Below are 17,480 nucleotides of genomic sequence, written 5' to 3'. Positions count from 1 at the left end.
AATCTGTAGATTAATTAGGGTAATCCGTTGAAGTGAGTAAAGAGTTTTCCGCAATAACAATAGGTGTAGATTAATTAGGGTAATCCGTTAAAGTTTACTAAGAGTTTTCCGCAATAACAATAGGTGCAGATTAATTAGGGTAACCGTTAAAGTGAGTAAAGAGTTCTCCGCAATAACAATAGGTGCAGATTGATTAGGGTAATCCGTTAAAGTTTACTAAGAGTTTTCCACAATAACAATAAGTGCAGATTAATTAGGGTAATTCGTTAAAGTGAGTAAAGAGTTTTCCGCAATGACAATAGGTGCAGATTAATTAGGGTAATTCGTTAAAGTACATTATAATTTCAGTTGTTAATGTGCTCATCTATGGTCTCTGCATCGTTGAACATTTTAACAACTAATTTGTAGGTTGTTTTGATTGCATTTATTGATTTGATTCTTTAGATATTGAAAAATAAACACGTGATATTATATTAATTTCCTCAATTGTAATAATATTTTAAATTATATGATTCTTTCTGCTACAGTTTTTAATGCAATCGATAATTGATTTTATGAACTAGTGTATGGATTGTTTGATTGCAACAACTTGATTTTTTAGGTAGCGAAAAATAAATTAATAACATTATATTATAAATTTAAGCATTCAGAAACGATGCCTTTGTTCCAGAAAAGATCTTACTTTTACTTTAACCGAACTTAATGTGCGGATTTACTAGATAGTTTGCAGATGACCTGGGTAGTTTAAAAAAAATGAATCAATTTGATTGATTCTATCAACTAATGTGTAAATTGTCTGATTCTAGCAACTTGATTTTTTAGGTAGAGGAAAGTAAATGATCAACATTGTGTCGATTTAAGTATACAGAAATGATGCTGTTGTTACAGCAAAGATCTTATTTTTACTTTAACGAGTGCTCAGAAGGTAATGGGCAGATTTCCTAGGCAATTTACAGATTGCCTAGGTAATTTGAGAAGAAATGAAAATTGTTTTGGCACTCTAACGGATCACTCTAGTTAATTTGCTCATTAACTAAATAATCTGTACAATAACTGATTTATATACTTAAACAATTGCATATATCTATACAATTTTGATTAATATTTAAGATTGGTACAGTAATTACCGTTCTTAACAAGATTAACATCTTTATCTACATATAAATCAGTTACAAATGATGACCAGGACAGAAAAATCACACGATATGATTCAGTTTCTCTTATTACGATCCTGATTTCGAATGTTGTTCCCAGTATAAAATAATAAAAATCATGAAATTCTCGTTTGTATGTAAAATATTTCTTTATTCCTAATTTATTCGGATCATGGGTTAGAATCCATTTGCCATCAGGCTAACCGTGAGAGATTTTCATGGTTTTTATCTCGCCATGTGATACAAATGTGAGCTAGTTCTGTCAAAAAATCCTCAACGTATCACAATACTTGATCCAGGAGTTCCCTTGTCTTCTGGATTGGGTTCAAAATTTCAAGGTTACGGTAGTCGTAAATTCAAAAACTGGGTCGGCTGTTCAACAACGGTTATAATATAAAGTATTTTTATGTAAACAAAAATGTTCCTTGAATAAATATTATGATTATTGAAGATTAAAGCGGAAAAATGGTTTAATGTTCAATTTTTACAAAAAATTATGATTGGATAACCCTCTGCTGCATTTCCAGGATTGTTGAGTTTTGACAAATCAATCAAAAGAGAATTATTACAGATATATACAAATATTGTCTATAGATATATAGTTAGATTTTATAGATTGATCCTGGAAATTATTACACATTAAAGATGAACCGTGCTAAGGAAAATGTTTTCCTGTCCACGTGCCTGGAGAAGAATGCTTTCTGTCCCTTACCGCATGCGCCTGAAGACTATCTCCCCAGAAGACTGTATTGCAGCATGCAAGGCACATTTATCTGGTTTGCACCAACCCTTTTGCGCCAATTAGTATGTCCAAGCCAGAGGCTGAACTACGTCACTTCATTAGAATAAACCAATCAATCACGTGCCGTAGTTTTGTGGTTGGGAATGGCCGGTTGTTTGCCCTATTCCTGTTAGACGATTCGTATTCCCATTTCAATGAAAACATATTTGTACTAATGGGCAGCGCCCCCTGCTCGTTAACTTTCGCCAACCCCCGGAAACTGCTACGCAATCTTATATGGTTTGCTTCGCTCGCTACTAACTTAGGTACATTGCAAATACGCAAAATTCTAAGAATTCAAAACAATCATTCAAATCCACATAACAACTTTTTTTTTAAAAAAAAATTACATCTTTTTAGTAAATACTAAGTCATTAAAATAAATTTGAATTCAAATAAATGACATGTAATTCGTTAAACCTATTAGAAATGTGCTATAGTATAAAATCATAAAGCGTAACAGCACGACTGAGACGCATTTTTCAATGAATAACTAATAAAAATAACAAAACAAATAAATTCGTGATATAAATCAGAAATCGTCAAATAAATTCGTTATACATAAATTCGTGAAAAAAAGCGCTTTCGACACAATACTAAAATAGAGATCTCTCGACAAAGACAACACACTTCTGCCTAGCTTAAGGTTATTTCAGTTTCCATTTTTAAAACTGCTATATGTTGAGCCACCTCAGCTAGATTTGGCATGTGACATTTTTAGCTGCAATCATTGGTCGATTTTCTAGCAATGCCATTCGGGGAAATGTAATGAGGCTTTTTTTCGTCGCCGTGTAGGAGAAATATATATATAGATTGGATGCTATATTTTTATACCGCAAATAATCATACCCTCCCCCCTACTGTCCCAAGAAAAATCAAAATAAACCAACAGCAAGTCAGATGAATATATACCATAATATTCAAAATCGAAATATATATATATATATATATATATATATATATATATATATATATATATATATATATATATATAGTAAATTTGTCCTCAAAAGACGACTTAAAGATACTAGTGAACTAGTCATAAAGGCTGCTAAACATCAAGATTTACAATTGCCGAAAACCTTTTCTGAGAAATCTGCGTCACGAAAATTTTATGAAAACCTGCATATGATGAAAAGGTGAGAAAAAGAAAGAATATAATGAAGAGAACGGGAATAGTTTTGAGGAAGAAACGAATCTTGTCTAACCCGATTTTCAAATTTTATTTATTTATATTTTTTCAACATCAAAAATTTTAAAGTTTGCTTCGTAATTTTCTGGGGGATGTAAACAAGTGCTTGTGAGTGTGACGCTCGTCTATATCTTTATTTTTACGATTTCAATTGTATGTTGTTAAGTTTCAAAACTTGAAAATAATATATTCTCAGAATCACATTTCATGGACATATAATGTCCCTCTCCGATGATCTTCAATTATTTAGATTATAACCTACCACAATTTAATTAATAATATTGGAACGTTCTTTAGCGCATGTATGACTGAACTACTGAAAAAAGTGCGAATTTTTTTTTGAAAATATTGAAAAATCAATGGTAATAACTGAATTATTTGTAAGATATATTTTTTAGAAGTTTTTTTTCTTTCTAAATTTCAAAACCAAATTTAGTTAGCTATTTTGCTAAGTTAATATGCAAATGAGCTTAATGTATCATTTGTAACAGTTTTCCAGTTGATGAATATTCGCAATACAATTTGTTTGATATAATAAGTTTATATTTATGAAGAGAAACAATTAATATCATACTCTTTTCTTACATGAGCTTATACAATTTCAAAATTTGCAATATTTTATCAATTTATAAATCAATATTTTAAAATTTAGTTCCTCAACGGTTATGTTATAATACAAAATGTAATTTTAAATTAAGTTTTTTTTTCTCTAATCATACGTAAAAATGGAAATATGCAATTCGAAATTACAATAGTCCATGGAGGGCCTTGGCTTTTTGTAGAACATTTCTCAAAGCATTTTTTTTTTTCGCTAGATCTTTTCAGTACAATACTATAATGGTTTTGAGATCTGCGTTAATGAAGTCCAGTCATCGAAGTTTTGGAAGTCCTTTTGAACTTTTGATCTACACATGCAATCAGTAGTTGTTTGTAAGTGGCAAATATGTTCTTCCGTATTTTGTTTTACTTTATAAATTTTATAACATCAATCTGCTTATAACATTTGTAAATTTCTGTAATTGCTCTTCTTATGTAGAAATTGCCTTCTTTAGTTCGGCTAAGAATGGTTTGCAAGATCGTTCTTTCAGAGATGGCAACATCTGAATATCTGTCTTCTCTTTTTTTCTTTCTTTAGTAGAGTCCAAGTTTTGGATGCAAAGATCATGATGATGCAAAGATCAGGATTGAGTCAGGATAGATGAGGATACAAAAATCAGGACTAATAGTTATGTACAGCAGGAGATTAATTTAAGTTTATTAGTTAAATGAGTTTATAAGTTGTAAAAGCTAATGTATTTAAAAATATTTTCTTCTTAAAAATTTTGTATTTTTTGAAAATTTTTCGAAAGTTTATGAAAGATTTAGGACTTGCATGGTTTAATGCTGAAATGTTTCAGAAATTTACAAAATTTAAATGTTTTTAAATTATATTAACACAGGGAAACAATTTTTTTTCTTCTGTTGCATGAGATTTTTTTACCTGATCTAAGATACTTTCGAACAGCTGTTTTCAAATCTACAATCGGTTTCTCTCCTCAAGTTCAAGTTTTGTTAAATGATAGATATTTTTAGTCAATTTTTTTAATCGAAATTTGCACGCTTAAGACAAGGGGTGGCATAAATGTTTCGGTGAACTTCCAGGGGTGTTAGGGCACATCACAAGGATTCAAATGGTAAAGGAACCCATTCCCTATAATAAACAGTTTCTTCAAGTGCATCTTAGCTGGTCGTAATAGAGGAGGCACCCCTAGCCTCGTATGACAACATTTCAAAGTATGGATTGCTATGCAATTCTTATCTTGATAATTGTATCCTAACTAATCGAAAAGATTGTCGTGACATTTACGTGACAGGTTTTACAACGTACAAGTTTGAAAATGTACAAGTTTTACAACGTTATAAATCATAACGTTGTAAAACTTGTGCATTTTCACAAATAATAATGAAAAATATCATTTAAAAAAAATCTGATGCGTTTGGAACAAAACTTGAAATTGACAAGTTTTACAACGCACAAGTTTGAAAATGTTTAAGTTTTACAACGTTATGATTTATAACGTTGTAAAACGAGTACATTTTCACAAATAATAATAAAAAAAATATCATTTAAAGAAAAAATCTATAGCGTTTGGAACAAAACTTGAAATTTCCGCACCTGATCTAGGCAAGATCAAGTATTTACACAAACGCAACAAAAAATTTGTTTCCCAATGTAATTTCAAAGGCTTCAGAAATTTACAAATTTGACAAATTTATATACTTTAGACGGGATAGCCTGATCGGTGAGGCGCTGGGCCCATGTCCGAGAGTTCGTGGGTTCGAACCCCACCGGCCGAAGACTCCCCGTGTAGTAAAGTGACTGATGCACGTTAAATCTGCCGAGTCGCAAAAGTCCTCCATGTTCCCCATAACAAATCAATACCTCTGGAAGTACTGGATTGGAGATCGATCGTTCTCTGATTCAGTTCAAAATTATGATCTGTGGATGAATGAATGGATGTATGAATGGGACCGCCTTATAAACGGGTGTGACGTATGGTGTGGCAGAAGTCGAATTCTTGGCCATAGATGGCGCCGCTGGAAAACAAGAACAATCTGTCAATAACATATACTTTAGAGGTTTATACGTTTTTCATAGAAAGATCATTAAAACTCCTCATAAAATGAATCAACAACCCTGAAATGAAAACTGCTAAACTGTGAATGGATTTTCTTTTGAGTGCCGGCTCCATCCTACAACCTCTTTTTACGAACGATTTACGCTCATCGCAAATCATCTCCAAACAATAATTTTTGTTTTGACGAGAAAAACTGCGAACATACGGTGCACTCAATCCGTCCAACATAATGTTAAAGAATACAAAAATATAATTTACAGCTGGACAAAAAAAAAAAGAGTATAAATTGTAAAGAATATACAGACTAAGAACAAAAACAAGAAATCGTTGTTTTGCGTGGGGGGGGGGGGATAGTCCTGGAGCTCCGGGTGACATAAAGAACGACATTCTGCGGTGCATAATAACCCGCTGTCCCATAATTCAGCGCGGCAATAACGGGACCAACCGTCCCCCCTATCACTTAGCACCAGATTATGTACGTAGTTGTGTAATAATCTGGAATTTATGAGTCCTTAACGTCATCGCTGCGTCATAAAGAACGAAGCTTGGCGGCAGAAAAGCTATAAAATTCCTCCTAGGGCTGACACCACAATTTTCGCCAGATTAAGGTTGCAAAGGGGGAAGGGGTGGCCAAAAGCCCCCTTTTTTTTCTTTTTCTTTTTATAAAAACACATATATATATTTATACCTATCCCCGAACGATATCATTTTAAGTTTTAAAGGGTTTGGCGAGCTAGTTCAGAGCAATGGCTCAGATAATAAAAAATGTATAAAAATAAGGTAGAATGGGCATTTTCTTAGATTTTTGGAATGAAGGAGTGCAGCTATAATTTGTGGAAGTTAATATGAAATGTGATAACTTCTTTCAATTCTCCGTGTTGTGAAGACAGGGGCAGAATGTGTATCTTTAAAAGGAAAGCTCATAGGGTGGTTTGAATAATGCATGGAATTAGAACGTTTTTTTTTTTTTTAACTTAGTCATTAATGAATTGTTTATGCGACCCGTTCGGAAGTGTCGTTTGTGTGTTTTTTTTACGACATTATTAACTCGGAATGTGTTTTAAAGGCTGAATTATCCACGCTTGTCGGCTTGAATCATTTTATATTACCACCGTTTTGGAGAAAGGGAATTAGGACAAGATATTTATGAATATCAATAAAGATTTTCAACTAAATATATTCCTGTTTATATTTTCCAGTTTAGAAATAAATTTAATTTGAAAAATTTGGTGGCATTTTAAGAAACTGCCCAAAATTAAAAACTGCCGTAGTGCAGTAAAGTGCGACGCAAAGGTTTAGGCTTTCACACAGATTTTAATTTTCACACAGACAGCATTTCAATGTGCTACTCAAAATTGGAATTAACACCCGGCATTATAGTTGTAATCTCAGATTGAAGAATATAATAATTACCATAATAAGTTTTTTTTCCCTAAAGGATTATGAAATCCAGAGAGAAACTTTTCACAGAGTATTCTAGCCTATCGTAATTGTTGAATTATCTCTTGTAAGACAGGTTATAAGAATTACTTGAGAGATTTCTCTTTTTACATTCCTAGCATTTAATGGAGAAGCTCTTCGATTTTTTGTGTTTTGGATATTCGCTCTCTTCACTATGCTGCTTAAATAGTAATTCACTAATCTTGGCTGATACCCTGCATGCTAGAACACTTACTCATAGCTCCGTCACAAATATAAAGGACCAAAGTGAAAGTTTAAAATCTGATTTTGGGAGTACTCTTCTTTATTTGTTCAAAAATAATAAAAACAAGCTAAATCTTGCATGACTTGAGGGCCTCGAATTCGTATAACACATTCTCAACAGATTTTTTATGTTAATTTACAGAAAAGTATTGTATAACATTACTGTAATTATGATACATGATCTTTAGTGTTAAGGTCTGGAAAGCATGCTGGCTAGTTAAAAGTTTTTATATTCTTAGAATTGAACTCGAATTTCGTTCTGTGAATTAAAGCTTACATTTCCACTTACAGCCTTCAAGAAGCAGGAGGAAGTTTTCCTCCGATATTTTAGTTTACTGACAAACAAAAGTTTTTGTTATGATACATGATCTTTAGAATTAAGATCTGGGAAACATGCTTGCCATCTAAAAGTTTTTATATTCTGAGAATTGAATTGGAATTCTGTTCTGTGAATGATAACTTACATTTCCGCTTTACAGCCTTCAAGAAGCAGGAAGAGGTTTTCCTCCAATATTTTAGTTTACTGAACCACAACAGTTTTAGTTATGATACATGATCTTTAGTATTAAGATCTGGGAAACATGCTTGCCAGCAGAAAGTTTTTATATTCTGAGAATTGAATTGGAATTCTGTTCTGTGAATGATAACTTACATTTCCGCTTTACAGCCTTCAAGAAGCAGGAAGAGGTTTTCCTCCAATATTTTAGTTTACTGACCCACAACAGTTTTAGTTATGATACATGATCTTTAGTATTAAGATCTGGGAAACATGCTTGCCAGCAAAAAGTTTTTATATTCTGAGAATTGAATTGGAATTCTGTTCTGTGAATGATAACTTACATTTCCGCTTTACAGCCTTCAAGAAGCAGGAAGAGGTTTTCCTCCAATATTTTAGTTTACTGACCCACAACAGTTTTAGTTATGATACATGATCTTTAGTATTAAGATCTGGGAAACATGCTTGCCAGCAAAAAGTTTTTATATTCTGAGAATTGAATTGGAATTCTGTTCTGTGAATGATAACTTATATTTCCGCTTTACAGCCTTCAAGAAGCAGGAAGAGGTTTTCCTCCAATATTTTAGTTTACTGACCCACAACAGTTTTAGTTATGATACATGATCTTTAGTATTAAGATCTGGGAAACATGCTTGCCAGCAAAAAGTTTTTATATTCTGAGAATTGAATTGGAATTCTGTTCTGTGAATGATAACTTACATTTCCGCTTTACAGCCTTCAAGAAGCAGGAAGAGATTTTCCTCCAATATTTTAGTTTACTGACCCACAACAGTTTTAGTTATGATACATGATCTTTAGTATTAAGATCTGGGAAACATGCTTGCCAGCTAAAAGTTTTTATATTCTGAGAATTGAATTGGAAATCTGTTCTGTGAATGATAACTTACATTTCCGCTTTACAGCCTTCAAGAAGCAGGAGGAGGTTTTCCTCCAATATTTTAGTTTACTGACCCACAACAGTTTTAGTTATGATACATGATCTTTAGTATTAAGATCTGGGAAACATGCTTGCCAGCTAAAAGTTTTTATATTCTGAGAATTGAATTGGAATTCTGTTCTGTGAATGATAACTTACATTTCCGCTTTACAGCCTTCAAGAAGCAGGAAAAGGTTTTCCTCCAATATTTTAGTTTACTAACCAAAAAAAGTTTTTGTTACATATGATGAGGTTTCAGAGGAGGTTTTTTCTTCATTCTTCAGTGACCAATTTTTCTACATTAGTTTACGATTTATTTCTTTATTAAGAGTCTTGATGGCTGTTGAATATTACGAACAGTTATTTTTTTGGATGATCACTAAACCTGTAATCGTCACATGTGATCTCCTAGACATGTAGTTTGTATTAATTTTGCAACCCTTTCATAAAACTCAGTAAATAAATTTCGTTAAACTCTTAATAACAACCAAATTTAAAAAAAATTTAGCCTGTAGCTTTTAATTTTATAACCGGTGTTGAGCAGCCAACCCAATTTTGGGTTTATAACTACTAATGCTCAATTCCTTAGCCGTGTAATTTTGAACCCAATCCAGAAGACAAGGGGAACTTCCGGATTAAATATAGGGAAAAATTTGCCTTCGAGGAGGCCTTTTTAATGGAACTAACCCGCATTTGCTTTACATGGAGGGGAAAACCACGATAACATTCCACGGTTAGTCTGATAGTAAGGGGAATCTTACCCATGATCCGACTACCATTGAGGATATCATACGCCAGCACTGCTGTTCAAGACAGTCAGTGCTAGCCGGGTGTGGAATTCGTATCGACCAGCTATCGCTGGGGTTTGAACCCGGTACAGCTCATTGGAAGGTGAATGCTCTATCCCCTGATCCACTCTGCAGCTTTTAATTGGTAAATAATTTCATTCTCTTGAATTTTCTTCAGCCCATGACATCTCTAATGCTATATCTAATTGTTGCAAACATCATGTTTATAATAATGACGGTGTTTATGACGTCATTCCTTTATAATTTGTATAAGCCAACAGAAAGTAACAAAAAATTGTATCTTGCTTAAACTTCCGTGAACCATCCAAGAATGAGTTCGAATGATCGAAGAAACTAACTCGTAGAGGAATAGCTGCCAATTTCAATGACAGCTTTTCATTCACTTGACCTTATTTGCTTGTCCAGAATTGACCCATCTTAGCATTGTCACGACCTATGCAACACTGTCATGTCCTCTCCGCTGTCTATGGGCAAGTTAAATCATTAGAAATGATATTCCATCGTATCATTCTTTCTCAATGTTATGCAACCATAAACACCAGGTGACTTGTTATAATTGATAACTCTTCTGATTCTTTCAGATGAAGCCAAAGCAATATAAAATTTTATTTCACGTGGTGATGATATTTTTAAAAAAATCTGCCAGAAATAGAAATGGGTAGCTATAAATATTTACTAAAGAAATGCGGTTCGTAGATGACAAAATTAATGTGAGGACTTTTCATGAGTACACTTCATGGTATCTTACACCTTGTAAAATTAATTTGGCATGGGGTTACATTAAACATCGTGTGTAAAAGATCAAGATTACCTCCGTTAAAAAAATTCTCAAGGTACAGATAACTGATGCTAGGGATAGAATGCTCCCCAATCAACCGAAGACTCCCCCAAAATATTGTTGAATAGTGGTATCTGCGTGCTGACCTTCACGAGTGTCTATTTGAACTCCAATGAACTTTACTGTTTGGCTAACACGATGATTCCACCCTATTGTAAGTCTAAGTTTGTCTTTGTTTGGTGCTATGAAAATGAAAATAAGACCATTTTTAGTCGGAAAGAATTGTAGAAATAGCATTATCTGCCAAATCGCATCCGACGCGAAACAACTAACCTCTCACTCCTATTTGAAGTAACCTATCTCGAAACCACGTTCACGTCTGCTGTTATGAGAAGATCACGTGACGTGACACCGGGCAGTGCTGTTGCCTTAGACTTTTGACCCGTGTTTGCTTTTAAGAAGAGAACTAGTTGTCCTAGAAATGAATTATCATTTTAATTGCTGGGATAGCTTGGTAAGTAGGGCATTGGCCCCATGTCCAAGAAGTCAATGATTCGATCCCCGCCGGCCGAAGACTCCTCGTGTAATAAATGGTGACTGATATACATTAAATCTGTAGAGTCACAAAGTCCTCCATGTTACCATAACAAATCATACTTTTGAGGGTACTGATCCAGGAGTTTCCTTGTCTTCTGGATTGGTTGTTGAACTGGAGTTGAACATTAGTAGTCGAAACCCTAAATTGGATCTGTTGTTCAGCGACGGATATAAAATAAAAAGTATCTTAAAAAAAACACTCATTAATTGTTCTTAAATGCAATTATAACATTTCAATAAGAAAGATAAAATCGTATCGTTATTAAAACGAGAACACATCTACTACCTGAGCGAAGAGGAACTGGCATAAACTTATATCGAATGAAATTTTTATCTTCCTCCACAGTGAAATCACAGCTCATTAGTTGGTTCTTTTCAAATATTTCACACGCTTACCACAATCGATTATTCTTTTAAGTTAAAGCACAGGCGTGAAAAAAAGCACGCCAAACCCTTTCATTTGAGCGATTAGCACAAAAAAGGAGTTTCTGTAAGCAGAATATGAGAAGAAAAGAACGGCAAAGAAATAAGCGCCATTTTTCGAGCTTATTGTCAGTGCTGATAATGATTGATAGAGGGCGCCAGGGGTAAATGCCTCTTACCCGTTGCCAGATAATTGCTAACATAATTCCACCGTGATTTATAGTCGCAGAGAGCTTTATCTAATAACCGTCGACTCTGCTGTTTGCCGTTGGCGGGCTTTAAAAGTTCACCTAATTTATAACATATTTTATCCCCTTACCCCCTTCGCTTTCCCGAACATTTTTTTGTTCTTTTTAAACTTTACTCTTTCCTTCCAGAAAATTGATGTATCTTACATTCTTTCTGGGAGTCTTTTAAGGCTTCTATACCAATTACTCAAACTCTATAACTCCGTAAAAGCTAGACTTTTCCTTCTGTGCTAAACATCTATTGATTTTCTAGACATAGAAAAATTGTAAATCACTAGGTGTTTTATCTTTTTTTATTTATTAAACACCCCTTTTTCTGTTTTTTTTTAAATAAAAAAAAATTTGTATGTTAAGGATGTGGCAAGAAACTGGGAAGAGTGGGTGGTTGGCGCGTTCTGGAATAAATTAATGACTCCTCTAAAAATGCTCTTTTAACTGGAACTTTAGGGAAATTCAACATCGGGGAGGTATTTTATATCTGCTTTTTGATATTTTATGATTATGTATTCGTTTGTAGACTCGCTGTAAATTCTATGAGTAATGATTTGAAGCTTTGGGAACTGTTTTATGGAGATCCTTTGGGGGGAAAAAGGAAGTAAAATTTTGAAGTATATACACGTATCGTGCAAATAAGATAAGCTCCTGTATTGATCTCCATTCCTTGTTGAAAATAGTTATGGTGTACTAGGCACCATTAAAATTTTTAGTAGCCTATCATGTTCCATGATTTAAATTGAAAGAATAAATAATTAATTTCAGTAAAGCCAGATTTATTTTATTAATGCACGTAAAATGTTTAATAATTCAATAAACGGATCACAGAGAAAATAAATTAAATAGTTGCGTTTATATACAACCGGGTATTCCAAAAAAAAAAAAAAAAATTATGGATGTTTTCAGAAACCAAATAAATATCTGCGTTCTGCAATGGGAAAATGCATTTATTCACACCAAGTCTTAAAATTAATCTCAAAGTTCGTCGTCAGAAGGCGCTGCTGACTAGAAAAACTGTATCTGCCGTATGTCAGATAATACCAACTGAAATGTTTGCAGAATTTTGTCTTCAGACAATACTACGTTGTTGCTGAAAATAGTGGTTATTTTGAAAACTTTGTTTAGGGTTGTTTTTCGAAAGCTCCGTTGTAGTATGATAGAATGCCAGGGCCGTAACTACGCCGGGGCAGCCGGGGCACCGCCCCGAGGCCCCGACGGTCAAGGGGGCCCCAAATGAAGAGACCACATCATGTTTTTTCAAAATACAGTACTCTAATTATATATATGAAGGAAAGAAATTGTGTTAAGATAGAGTTGCTGAAAATTTTCTTTTTTGTAATTACGTACCTACTGTAACATAAAGGAAAGGGTAAAAAACGGTATAACAGTTTTTCGCGAATTATTTCCCTTTCTCGTAAGAACAAACACGCTTTGCAGAGAAGGGGAAAGGCCACAGCTGCATGTAGTTGATTGTTAACACTTTCTGTACATTGCACTTCTGGTTTACATTGTTTCCTCTACTATCTAGCGTCAGACCCAGTGGCGTGCCAACCAGGGGGAGGCAGAGGGCCCCTCTAAAATTTAAGTGATGGGGCAAACGATGCGTTTCGCTCCTCCTGAAATTTAGACACTCACAAAAATAAAGTACAATCGGTAATTTTTAAAAAAAATTTTTCAATTTTGAAGCTATTTTTGAAATAAGAAAACTTTATATTCCACTAACATGTGCTTTGCCTCTTCTGATATTTAGTTATTCGCCAAGACGAAGTCCATTAAAATAGGTAATTTTAGAGAAGAAGAAAAAAAAGCTATTCTTTCTCAGCTTTGAAGTTATACATCAAGTAGGAAACTTAATTTTTTTATGGGCGATTAATGTGTTTTTTGACTTTTGGAAAAGTAAAGTGAAAGTGGAAAAAATATTATAATTCCAATTTTCACTCTATTTTCTTCCGAAATAGCAATGAGGGGGCGAACATAGTGTTTCGCCCCTTTTGAAATTTCAAAGTGCTAAAAAATAATAGAAATTGGTAACTAAAAAAAATTTCATCTTTGAATCTATTTTCCAAATAGAAAACTTTATTTTCTTCTGAAATAAAAGTGAGGGGGGGGGAATTTGCTTCTCATCTTCTGAAATTTAGACTAAAATTTCATCTTTAATAGAATAAAATCAAGTAAAGTAGGAAATTTTAGAAGAAAATTGTTTTGTTTCATAACTTTATTTTCTTCTGAGATAAAGTAAGGGAGGCTAAAATGTGTTTTGAATCTTCTGAAACTTAGACATTTTAAATAATAAAATGTAGTAATTTTTTTTTTAAACAAAAACTTTGAATCTATTTTTCAAAAGGAAAATTTTATTTTCCCCTTAAATTAAAGTGAGGGGGCGAAGAATATACTTCGCCCCTTCTGAAATTCAGACGTTCGCAAGAATAAAGTCAAGTAAAATTTATATTTAACTCTTACTTTCGACTTTAAAGCTATTTTCCAAATCGAAAACTTTATTTTCCTCTGAAATTTAATTGAGATGGAAGATAATATGCGCCACCCCTTCTGAAAATTTGACATTCGCTACAGTAAAGTAAAGAAGAATTGAGAATTTTAGAAAAGAAACTACTTTTTTTTCCAATTTACTAGCTATTTTCCAAATTGAAGTAGAAATCCCCCCCCACAAGAAAAATACTTCAGTTTTGTTTCAATTTTTTTTACATATTACAACTTTTAATTTATTAAAAAAATTTAAAACTAAAACACGAAAAGAGAAGAGGAGCACATCATAAAAAAACATAACAAGTGTTTAGAAAACTAAAATAAGTACCACTGTTTTGCATCCTGAAAAATGCATCATACACTAAGACTAATAGATATATTTTAAAGCATCTTTTGACTGTGGGTGGTATGAAGGTGTTAAAACCTTCATACCACCCGCAGAGTTGACCCACAGTTATCTGACTCCTCAAAAAATAGCCATCTCCTTTTACACCATGGAAAAATGACCTTTTGCTTCTTTAAATTGCCTTAATCATTTTTATGACCCTGGGCTCTTTTGTGCTTTCATAAAATGTCATATATTTACAGTACCATCTATATGTCCCTTAAGTTGCCTTAAACTAGCAATTATCTAGATGTTCTAGGAAAACAGATGTAAGCTTTTAAGGAATCCAAGGGGATGACTCTTGATTTTTTCAGAGACAAACGTAAAACGTTCCAGTTAAATTCCAGTTTTTAGCTCATTTAATTGCGTCATTTAAATTAATCATTTTTAATTCAGCTATGAATTTTCTGTTAGCTTTCATTTTATTCAATTTTTGAAATTAAAATTTAACTTTAATTAAGAGTTATTGAAATTGCTTGCAACTTCCTGTTTTCATACATAAATCGTGATATCAATAATTCCCATTCTTAATAAAAATTTTCGTTGGAAAATAAGAAAACCAAATGTAAATTTATTTATAAGGAGGTAAGTAAATGTTTGCATTAACTCATTTAATACATTTAAATTTTATATTTATATACTGTTCGAACTCTTTTATAAGAATGGTAACATAAAAATTGCTTTTTTTATGTTCGTATATAAAATTTAATTTGTATAGTAAATATTTTAATTGATAATTTTACTGTTTATTGTGTGTATGGATTTTGTTCTTATTTCATATTTTTGAAATTATTAAGACCTTTAAATTTTTTAAATTGGAACTTCAAATTTGTAGGGTTTTTAACAACTTTGTTTTCATTAAAAAGTGAAATGCAGTCTTCATTTTACATAAAAAAAATTATATTCAATTTAATAAAAGAACGAATTTAATTTAATAAAAAAGCTATGAACATCAGCTTAGAAATCCGTAGCAATTAAAATTCATTTCCATGACAAACCATTAAAAAGAATTTATTTTTAATTAACAAATATGCTTTGACTTTTTCTCATTTTCTTTCATAAAAAAAACTATTACTCTTTGTCATAATTTTGTCACATATGATTACATGGCCTCATGAATGCATAGGCCAAATATTCAAGAACGATTTTCTATGGACCTGTCCATATTGGAGTAAGGCAACTTTGTTTTTGTTAATCGATGTATAAAGAGAAAATTATTCTGAATATTTTTTCAATTAGGACTTTTTAAAATGTGGGTACGTGCAGTCGCGTAGCGAGGGGGGAGCAAGGGGGGGGCATCATGCCCCGGGCGCTACACACAAAAGGGCGCCAAATGGTCAGCAAAACAAAAAAAATTGTTGGATAATTTTTATTTTTATTATAATTTATTTCTGGAAAATATATTTTAAATTTAGTGCCGGTGAAATATAATAAATGTCAATTCGTAAATAAAAAGGAACACTAATCAAACTGTAATAATATATTCATAATAGAAATGACACGTCTTTTCCACTGGGCTGACTCGACCTGTGTCTGTAAGCACTTCCTTACGGCATCTACGCTGTGTGGTTACATATATTATCTCCAAATATTTGCAGTGTACAAAGTACAAACATCAGTGTACAAAGTGTTTGTATGTTTGTACAAAGTACAAACATTCTTTCTTTCAGAACACTATTTATTTTTGTTTCTATAAACGCAATGTAGCTTACGCTTGTTATTTTAAAACGATAACAATAGCACTCTAATGTACTTATCTGTACAGTCACGGAAAAAAGTATCCCGAAAATAACAACTAAAAAATTGTCTATTCTTTAATATAGATACTTCTCAGACACACAACAAATACAGCGTTTTGCTGTTTCTAGGAAAGGACGCAAACGCCGTATTTGTTGTGTATCTGAGAATTATCTGTTTCAAAAAATAAATTATTCTTTATTTGTTACTTTCCGGATACTTTTTTCCGTGACTGTACATATCCGTGACACTTGCGACAGGTTGTGGAATTCCGCTACAAGTTAGGTAAATACCCGAAATATTAACGTTTAAGTTATTTTGTGCCTGTATTCCTCAATTTTGCGTCATTGTCATCGCGCTCTGCTTAGAATAAAAATGAAATGTTATTAAATGTTATAAGTTTAATGTTAGCATAAATTATAGTGCACATTTCAATATTCAAATTATAGTGCACATTTCACTGTGTTGCTACCTTTCAAGTTCAAGGCATTCTTGGTTAGTAATAAAACAAATGAGATTACTTACTACATCTACTCGACGATTCTATTATTCAGTGAATAGGGTATGAAAAAATTTGAAATGATCAACTTTGATGATATTATTGATAAATTTGCTTCATCAAAAGCGGGAAATTTATACATAGTAATTAGTTTTACTAATGTATTATAATCATATTATTAAATATATGTATCTCCTTAGAGATAATAAATATTTACTTTTTTATTGTTTTAAAACTGCGTGTTTTTAAAATATTTCTTTATAAATATGTAAAATAAATAATAGGTATCTTTTGAACTAATTCTAGATGATCATTGAAATGACATTTCAAAATCTAGTCTTGTTTTCTCAACTACATTTTTTGTCTCAAATTTAATGCCTAGCTTGAGCCTATGACTTTATTAATTCTACTTTATTTATTTATTACTTTGCGAGTACATTTTACTTATAATATTAGATGGTTTTCGAACAGGGGGGGGGGGCGCTAAAAAGGTATTGTGCCCCGGGCGCGAGTTAAACTCGCTACGGCACTGGGTACGTGTGTCATTAGAAAAAAAAAAGTCTGTAATTTCCTTCAGTTTTCATAACGCGATCAAAAACTTTTAGATTAGAAACTAAAAAATAATTTTCATTTTTATAATGGTT

General features: G+C 32.5%; 1 protein-coding gene across 1 annotated transcript in view; it reads right to left on the bottom strand.

Moving 5' to 3' along the window:
* Positions 1-17,480, bottom strand: part of LOC110283308 (uncharacterized) — a 408,935-nt gene that overhangs the window by 33,684 nt on the left and 357,771 nt on the right. The gene's annotated exons all lie outside the window — the stretch shown is intronic.

This window comes from Parasteatoda tepidariorum, chromosome 10 (assembly GCF_982258835.1).
Source record: "Parasteatoda tepidariorum strain Cologne lab strain chromosome 10, Ptep-v5.0, whole genome shotgun sequence".
NCBI lineage: Eukaryota > Metazoa > Arthropoda > Arachnida > Araneae > Theridiidae > Parasteatoda > Parasteatoda tepidariorum.
The sequence above is the reverse complement of the archived record's forward strand: the minus strand, read 5'-3'. Positions and strand labels throughout refer to the sequence as shown.